We start from the raw sequence: 9,569 nt of genomic DNA, 5'->3' as shown, positions 1-9,569 counted from the left end.
TTTTTAAAATTTTTTAGTATTGGGCTTGTGATTTTGATGGCAAAAAGAAGCCCAAGTGTGATTTCTTCATGTCACAATTTGGCCTTTTTTTAAGATCAACTTACATGGCTCTCTCTCTCTTTCTCTCTCTAAAAAACCCTCCAAATCCATTTTTTTCTAGAAATTGAAGCTTTGTAACTGAAAGAACTGCAAAAACGACACCCTCAATATGATTCTCGTGCAAGATCAATCATGAAATGGTGGTTAATAGAGGGTTACGTTTCCGACTGTGTGTGTGCGGCCGCACACGCTGTGTGCGGCTGAACCGTGTGCGGTTGCACAACCCTGTGTGCGACTGAACCGTGTGCGGCTGCACACCCCCTGTGTGAGGCTGGTGACGTGTTCGGCTGCACACATTCTTTGTGTAATTGATTACGTGTGTGGTTGGACACATCCTCGTGTGCGGCTGGCCATGAACAGTTGGAATTCTTGTATGGTTATACATTATTTGCGGCTGCACACTCTGTGTGTGGCTGGATATTGGTGTATGGCTGTATACCTAAGATTAATAATTTTTTTTAAATAATTGAAAATATCTTGTTTTTAAATGCTCTAATGAATACTTGTGTTTTTCATATCAACATGGGAGACCTTGAGTTTGCAAAGGTGCACAATTTAGCCATTTTTCTAGAAGATCCTCCGGCTGCTCGCAATGATCTCAAATTCATCATTGAAGATTTAAGAAAATGATGCCTGGTTTCTGCTTTCATGACTGGTCCGGTGATTTATCAAAGCTTGTTCAAGGAATTTTGGAGAAGCGCAATTGTTAAGAAAGATGACAAAGAAGAGAAATATCTTGAGGCAACTGTATAAGGCAAGAAGATCCTGATCACAGAACATGTCATTCGAGAATCGTTGCACATCAATGACAGACCTGAATTCTCCATGGAAATTGATCTGCAACAAACCCAAGAAGTCCTGGACCATATGGGTTATGAAGGATCATTTCCTCCTACCATCAAGAAATTACTACCTCTTTGCTGGAAGTACTTAGCTCATGTGTTTGTGAGCTGTATTTCCGGAAGGAGATCAGGTGCCAACGAGATTTCTCTCTTCAACATAGCAGCTATTGCAGCCTTGGCGTCAGGGATTGAATTTAATTTTTCAAAATTTATTTTGCATGAATTGATTCTCAATATTGAAGGAAACAAGAGGGAAAAGTTCTAGATGTACCCAAGGTTTCTTCAGATAAACTTTAATGTCATGCATCTCGAGATCGAAAGAGGAAATGAGACACTAGATCTCAAGTTTGTCGGTCCAAGGGCTTTTGGCTTAATGAAACAGAAAAGAGATGGAAAATTTGTAATCAAAGGGAAATTTCCTTTGATAAAATTTGGAATATTTGCTGACGATAGTGATCAATCGGAATCAGACAATCTTTCTAATCCAGCAAAAACTGAGGATGTTGTGATTCAATTTCAGAGCCTGAAAATGAAGAAGTTCATGTTTTAACTGTAGTAGTTGTGGCTGAGGAACATGACCACCTACATGTTGAAGGAAATTTTGATCGAGAGGGAGGAGATGAGGACTTCAGTGGTGACGATGATTTCCTGAAAGAGCTTGATTTTACTGGGATCAGCGATGATATCCCCTCGAGTATTAAACTTAATCTTGATGATGATGATGAGTTTGGTCCACTTCCGGGATTCAACCAGCAACCAAGATTAGGGAAGAGGTTAATGCTCTCAAAATTTTTCTCTCCTCTTCAAAACCTAAGGAGGTCTCTTCAAGTCTACGAGATGTGGTTTTAGAGATTCCTCCCTTTGAATCAAATGTCTCTACTTCTGCTCCACTTTAAAGTGAATCGAAACAACCCCAAACCTCCCTGTCTCCCTTGAAAAGAAGACGATTAGATCCAAGGCAGGAAGTGTCTACTATAAGCCAAGCACCACCAGTCTCATCTACTGTTACCACCACTACCGTCTCTACTCCACCAATAGTGTTAGAAGAAGGCCGAAGCACAATGTATGAAGCAGGTGGTTCATCCTCTATTCCAGAGTATTCTCCTTCAAGGCTCTCACTGGATGAACCCTCTATCAGGTTGGCCAAGCACCTAGCTTAGAACAGTCCAATTTCTTCCTCCCAGGGAAAAGGCATATCTTTCAAGGAAGAACATTCAGGTGATGATATGACTTCAGTGTCAAAACTTCGTGAAGAAATCGGTATTCTAAGACAAGAAGTTATAGAAAAGAACATCTTGTTGGATCAACACGAGTCTTATATCACTGAGCTCAGAGAAAGAGATGAACTGAAGACGAAACAGATTACGGATCTGCAGACAAATCTTGGTTCTCTAACAGCTTTTTACTACGGATTGAAGAATATCCTGTATGATGCTTTTGGTGACAAAGTCAAAGCTTTGTTTTAGCAGCCTCTCGGAATTGTAGATCCTCCCATGGTTCCCACCTAATCCACAGAAGGCGATTTTCCAGTTGATCCACCTCCTCCAAGGAAAACTACCGTTGTTAATCGGTTTGATAAAGACCCTGAAAATAGCAGATCCCGCATTACGATCAAGCAAGGGAAAAGGACCGTCACTGCCAACAAAAGTGAAGGATTACTTTTCATGAAAAACTCAAATGAAAATCGCAAAGCAAAAGATCATGAGCTGAGTGTAACGGGCCTCAAAAAAAGAAAGTTTGGTGACGATTTTGGAGATCGATCCGAAATCAGAATGTCGGCTTTTGATCCTGAGTCGAACATGTGGGTCGTAAAAAGAAACTCTGGAATCCCTGAGTTTACAAAAGTATTCATGATTTCAACTCATGGACAAAAGTTGATCTTGCTAAACTTTCAAGAGCCCCATTTCATAATCCTTCAAAAGATCCAAGCGCGACAAATTTTAAAAGATTTCTTGAAAGGCAGGTTAAGGAAAACTTCCCAAAGAGGAAGATTGTGAAAGCCCTTTATAGAAAAAGATAAGGATATTATTGATCCTGAATCAAGCCAGCCCATGAAGATCATACTATGGCCAGCAACAAAACAACTAAAGGAAATTCCTCTCCCTCAACATTTTCATGAGGGATACCTTGACAATATGGAATTCTAGGTGTTTGATGATGAAACTACCACTGCTGCCATCAAATTAAAAGATAGAGAACAAGTTCTAAGGCTAATTAGTGCTAAGGATCTTCTCAGATTCAGGGAAAGAGATATCCGTACTCTGTCTCGTCACCAAATCATTTGTCGAAAAGATGTCAAGGAGGTTGCTGCCAAAGAATTTACAGGAATGGTCGCCACAATCATTAATGGGAAACTTTGGATGGTATCCATGGGAAAGTCTGATCTGAAGCTATTTAAGAAACCCGAAGACTGAATACCAAGTATATGCTAACCTCAAACCAAGGGGGGATTTGAAAGCCTATATTTTTCTGCTTTGGGCTAGGCATTCTTTTGTATAGATCTTAGTAGGTTGATAGAGTATGGTGTGGTGGTATATGTTAGATCAGTTTGTATGTGTGTGCAGCTACACACGTGTGTGCGGCAACACACGTGTGTACGGCCGCACACGGCTATTAAGCTTCCAACTTTATGACTTCGCATGGCTATTAAAATTTCCAACTTTATGACTTCGCATGGCTATTAAGTTCTTAATGTCCAAAACCCTATGCTCTTAACCCAATAAGACCATCTAACACATGCATGGGTTACATACAACACTCAATATCATATTTTTATGGTTCATAAAAGCTCCATAATGGATAACATTTCCAACTTTATCCATTAGAATGGTCCTAACAAACAAGATCTAGTCGTTAAGTCTCAAAGGGACCGAAAAAGTGCACCTTTTCAACTTAATCCATTAGGTCCAAGTCTCTAACCTTCAGATCTAAATCAAAATGATGTTTAGATGGATAAAGTTTCCAACTTTATAAGGCCACAAGCTTTTAAGATCTAAACTTTATCCACTTAAAGTGACCAAAAGCTCATAAAACCCAAAACTAACTACATCTAATAATATCATCATCAAGATTCAAACTTTATACTTCTAGAAGAAAGATCAAGGTTAACAAAGTCTGGATCTACAAGCTCCAATTCAACTAACAATTCTTCAATAAGCTCCTTATTCTCCAAGGTGCATCAAGAACAATTCAAATCACTTAAAAATACCTTCTTTTGCTCACAAGGGTAAATCTTGGGTTAGGGTTTCAAGAGAGGGTGTTGGAGAGGTGGAGGCTGAGAATGGAATGGGTTTAAGGTAGTTAAGGAGCTTAAATAGGGCTTAAACCATGAAAATAGGGTTTAGGCGCTGATCATGTATGCCCTGTGTACTCAATTTACACCCAACATACTCGGGATGACCTAGTACAGCCAGCGTATGTGTTAAGTAAGCTTAGCATACTAAGGATACCCTAATACGTACTGTGTACTCCACGTATGCCCTGTGTACGCGACTGACCCAGAAATCGCCTATCTTTAAACGGTAGTAACTTCTTCATTCCAACTCCATTTTAAATGTTCTTTATATCCACAGAAAGGTATTGAAGATCCCTACAATATCATCTAAATATCTTGGACTACAAACTTCTCGAACGAAAATCCATATTTCATGCAAGAATCCAACCTATGACTTATCTATTTCTACCCTACGTCGCAAAACACAATTAATGGGTAAAATCTCTTAACTAACATTACCCCTTCCACAATGACTAAGATTTGCCTCCTTAAGGCCCAAATCCTTACACGATTCACTTCCGTCCCATGGCCTATAAATAACAGGAAACAGGATGTTACAATTCTCCCCAACTTAAATTTGATTTCATCCTCGAAATCCATCTCGGTTACAATTACTAAAACAATAGCAACATATTCTATAAGCTCCCTCTAACCATTTCGAAATCAATACCTCTTATAAATAAAACTCGAGAGACTACTCAGAAACCCCTAGTTGCCAAAAAGCAACCCAATAACTTGAAAATGCCCAACACAACACTTTTCTTTCTCTCCCTATCTGCATAACCCAACTTCCATAGAAAATCACACAAACCGGTGTTCTCAGTACTATAATCACAAGCCATCCTCATCACTATACTTCCCAAAACCGGGAACCCATAATTATGTTCTTAGAAACCTTACCGTAAGACTGATGATCATCCATTTGTCCAACATACCCCTAGTCCATACTAGGGATACCATCAAAACATGCTGAAAAAATACTCAAACCATTTCGATCGCGAATTCAACCAATTCCAAATCCAGAAGACGTACCGAAAACCTTAAATAAACCCTTGACTCCCTGATACGCCATTACCAACCGATGTTCTTACGAGCAGAGATAATCGATCCAAGAATTTTCACGTTGCATCCAACCCTTATCAGCTCAGGTGTAACCCCATCTTGAAAATAACCCGAGACCTTTACAATTGATACCCAACCTTGGTAACCAAACCCCTAATAATAGCTCGCAAACCAACATAATTTATAATGCAAACACTCCGCAAGAGACTTTTTGATGCCTGAATGATACTCCCAACAAACCTTAATTGCTTACTTTATCTAAACCAGTTGGTTACCAAGTTTCCCGACTCCCAATAACCCTGACATGCATCTAACCATGCCAATGACTAATGATCTGAGACGTAATAGCCACAACCAAATGACTATCGTGTCTAAATATACTCAACCATCAACCCACTACCTTGTAGGAACCCAAACATCATCCCTCTCAATGCTATTCGAGCGCAACAATGCCATGGTCTCTTACAACACACAATTCCTTTCATAGAACAAGCTTCCACTAACACAAAGTCCAATGAAAACATGGTTGCACACGACCCCAAGAATAGGACAAATGGTTGTACTCTTGTTCCTATTCAAAAACTATAACCCAAAAAAATATGCATATAATTCAAATCAACTGCTCCATTGTTATCTTGACCAGTCACATACCCCTCACGACAATATCTGATGAACTTACTAGAATACACGCCCAAAGCTTCCAAAAAATCTCTGCTTTGATGATGTATGAAAAGACCAATGATCGAGAACATATTGACACCTAATCCAGCGAACCAAAATCCATGCGGAACTGGACATATAAACCTCTGAAACTAATTTAACGATCGACAACTTCCCTATCTAGACTGTAAATAGCAATCCATATAACGAGCTGACAAGTTCCTCAACAACTGATACTAAACCTGAATGATTCGAGTGCCTTCTCATCTACTCATTGGCATCCCAAAAAAGGAACCAATGACTACGACGAGCTCCTTGACCAACTACTTCCTGCAACGAGAAAACTTGTATATCTCTTGAACACATACCTCCAAGCCACTTACTCTATACCACTGATTTCACCAAATCTTGTACCTGAATGCTGCATATCCACATCGCATATCCATTTGAACCATTCTTCCAACACCACAAACTCGAACAGATCGATGATCCAACAAGAAAAATACCTAATTCTGCCCGACATAGTGTTCGAACTATCACCAAATCGTGTTGCCACTAACCATATCTCAAACCGGCTCAACCAAGTACAAACCATCCCTGACTCTTGGATGGTGTACCAAACACAAGATGTAACCGAAACAGAAATAGACCTTCGAATAAGTAACACTAACTCTAAATCCACAACCATACAAGGAACAGGAAACAATGCAGAGATCACAGATTCAAAGTCTATGACACATTATTCACATATAACCTTTGTGTATGCACTCAGCAACTATTGACCTACTAGTAAAACCCTTTTTAGTTCTCAAATAAGTAATTATAGTAACACAAAATACTCCTATAGTATTTTCAGTTTATGTTATATTCTAAAGTTTTTTTTGTAGTAGTGTTGGTAAGTTTTATACTTGTTGCAACACCACAACCATTATTAGGCACATGCTAATCACTTCCCGGAAAAATATAGTTGATCAGGCTATATCACTCCCAGATCTGATTATATGTCTCTAAGCCTACTTGTGTTGTCAAACAATCGCAATACTTTTTTATCTTTCCTAGTGAAACTGATTTTAGTATGAATGCAGGTATGTATACTTTGGTTAAATATTTTATTATTTAAAAGTATAAAATCCTGGTCAGAGTATTTTAATCTCGATGTGTTTATAGTTTATATATCTTTTATGGGTTGATAAACTTAATTCACTATAAACAATGCTCTGATACCAATCTGTCACACCCCCAAACCAAATTGGCGGAAACATTGGGGGCGAAGGAGGTCCTATACAATATCATAACAATGCATAATAGTAAACAAGCAACAACATCATCCATTGCGTTAATAGTATAATGCAATACAAGTGTGTTCTATGAAATAATAATAAGACACCAAAAATGAATAATCAAAATAAGACGAGTCTTGAAAGTTCTCCGTCTTCTCAAAACCTGTCATCGGTACCTGTCTACTGGTGACCCGAGAATACAAGTTATTTTGAAAGAGAGGATCAACATTTAAGCTGGTGAGTTCATAAGTATTTAGTGTCAAATGTTGTATAAGTTTGAAAAAAGTGTTTGTAAATGTTTGTATCTGCTAGAAAATCCTATATTTTCTACTATAAATGTATCCTTCTACCAAGGCCCGAATGTTTTGAATGTTGTATGTTTGTAAAAGTGAATGTTTTTCCCAAGTATGACTATCATTACCAAAATATAGTTTTATATTATCGTTTATGTGAGAAGATCACAAAGTAAATGCAATGGGAAAATAATAATATACTGTAGTATTGTATATAGTAACTATTATTTTACTAACTACCTTAAACCAATTGTTTATTAAGCTATAATGTGATATGATTGTAACCATGCTTGATCAACTAGTAGAAAACACGACGCTCGAAGACGTCAAAATGTTATGACATTTGTCACCCGTAGACCTGCAGGTACCACTTTAGCTAACAGCAAGGTGTAGGATGGTCAATCTAGTATAGATCTATACACAAAGTCACGCTCTCTCTCTAGGAGACTCTGGTTACAAAACGTGACACAACAGTATGATGCCATGCCATGAAGTAGTGGCTCACATTAATGTTATAGTATTATTGTATTTGTATAGTACGTTCTCTCTGTTCTAGTGTATTGTATGTTCTCTTTGTATAGTATGTAGTATGTTCTCTTTGTTTCTCATTATAGTATGTTCTTTCTGTTTCTCGTTATAGTATGTTTCAACTGACTCTTGTATGTTTCATTATACTAGAAATAGTGAGTAGTAGACCTCTAAACTATACCTATTATAGTTTACTAGTAGTATTGTTTGAATGATTGAGTATGTTTGTAAACTTTTGTTATCCAAAAGCATTGAACTAATGTAAGAAATTTTATATCTATACATATATACATAATATATAACTAAGGTTCAAATGAAATTCGGACAAACAACCGATACCCTAAGTCCACAAACAAACAAGGAACAGGAAATAAAGCGAGTTATCAGTCCTAAGTCTTTTCAGCCTTATTTATATAACTATATTTGAATAAACATGATTTTGACAATATATAAGTTTAAAAGAGTTTGGTAAAGAGTTTTAGCATATAATAGAGTTCGATAAAATGTTTTGAAATAGTTGTTTGAGAACATCATTTTGAAGTATAAGAAATCAATATGTTTGATAGTTATTAATCACATGCGATTGATACAATAACTATAATGTTTCAACTTGTATCCCCCCCCCCCCCCTCTATAAATGCATTTAAAATCATTTAAAAGGTAAATTAGGGGTATAAACTCACTTGTAGTGAGTGATACGAATGAAAAATCGATAGAGGATGCTGAGTGCTAAGTGAAATCTCGGGCACAAACGGATCCTATTAAGCATATAATGATACATATATGGATATAATTAGTGTATAAGCAATTAATCATGATAGATGATCACCTTAGGGACTAGGAAACACTTATTTTGAAGTGTTACAATCACAGAGGATTGTATCTAAGGCGTTTACGGCCACACAATGGAGTTTACGGCCTAAGTAGTATACGATCATGTAGTTTACGGTCGTACACACATGGAAGAACTTGCAAAAGAGATGTTTTATGGTCTTATCTACCATCCATTAAGTATTCACGATCCTAGGTTTGGACATAAAGGAGTTTTAAGGCCAAAACATGTACCAACACAAGGGTTTACGACCATGCTATGGTTTACAACCGTAAACTCTTGATGTTCATGTATTTTATGATGTTTCAAGGCTAGGAATCCAGTAATAAGCAAGCCTAACTAGAAGACTGAAGAGGTACTCATGTTTTTTAAGCTTGGAAGGGGGTTCACAGCCCAAAAACAAGTAGGTGTTCTTGGTGGTCTTGGTGATAATGTTGAATACTTGAAGATCTAGCCAGAAAGAATGATTTCATGGATGAAATCAAAGGGTGATACAAGATCAAGAAGGATAACAACTAATAAAATGGAAGGATTGCTTACATTTTGGAAGATCAAGGTGAAAACTTGATGATTGTTGAGATAAAATCCGAGTTCTTGAGTTGAAAGTGGGAAAAAGTGGTGAAGAATGAAGGAATATCTTATTTAAGGGATGAGTTCTCGGACAAGGAGGTGTTTACGGCCATAAACTCTCATTTACGG

Source organism: Lactuca saligna, chromosome 7 (genome assembly GCF_052625555.1).
Source record: "Lactuca saligna cultivar CGN05327 chromosome 7, ASM5262555v1, whole genome shotgun sequence".
Lineage (NCBI taxonomy): Eukaryota > Viridiplantae > Streptophyta > Magnoliopsida > Asterales > Asteraceae > Lactuca > Lactuca saligna.
The sequence above is the reverse complement of the archived record's forward strand: the minus strand, read 5'-3'. Positions refer to the sequence as shown.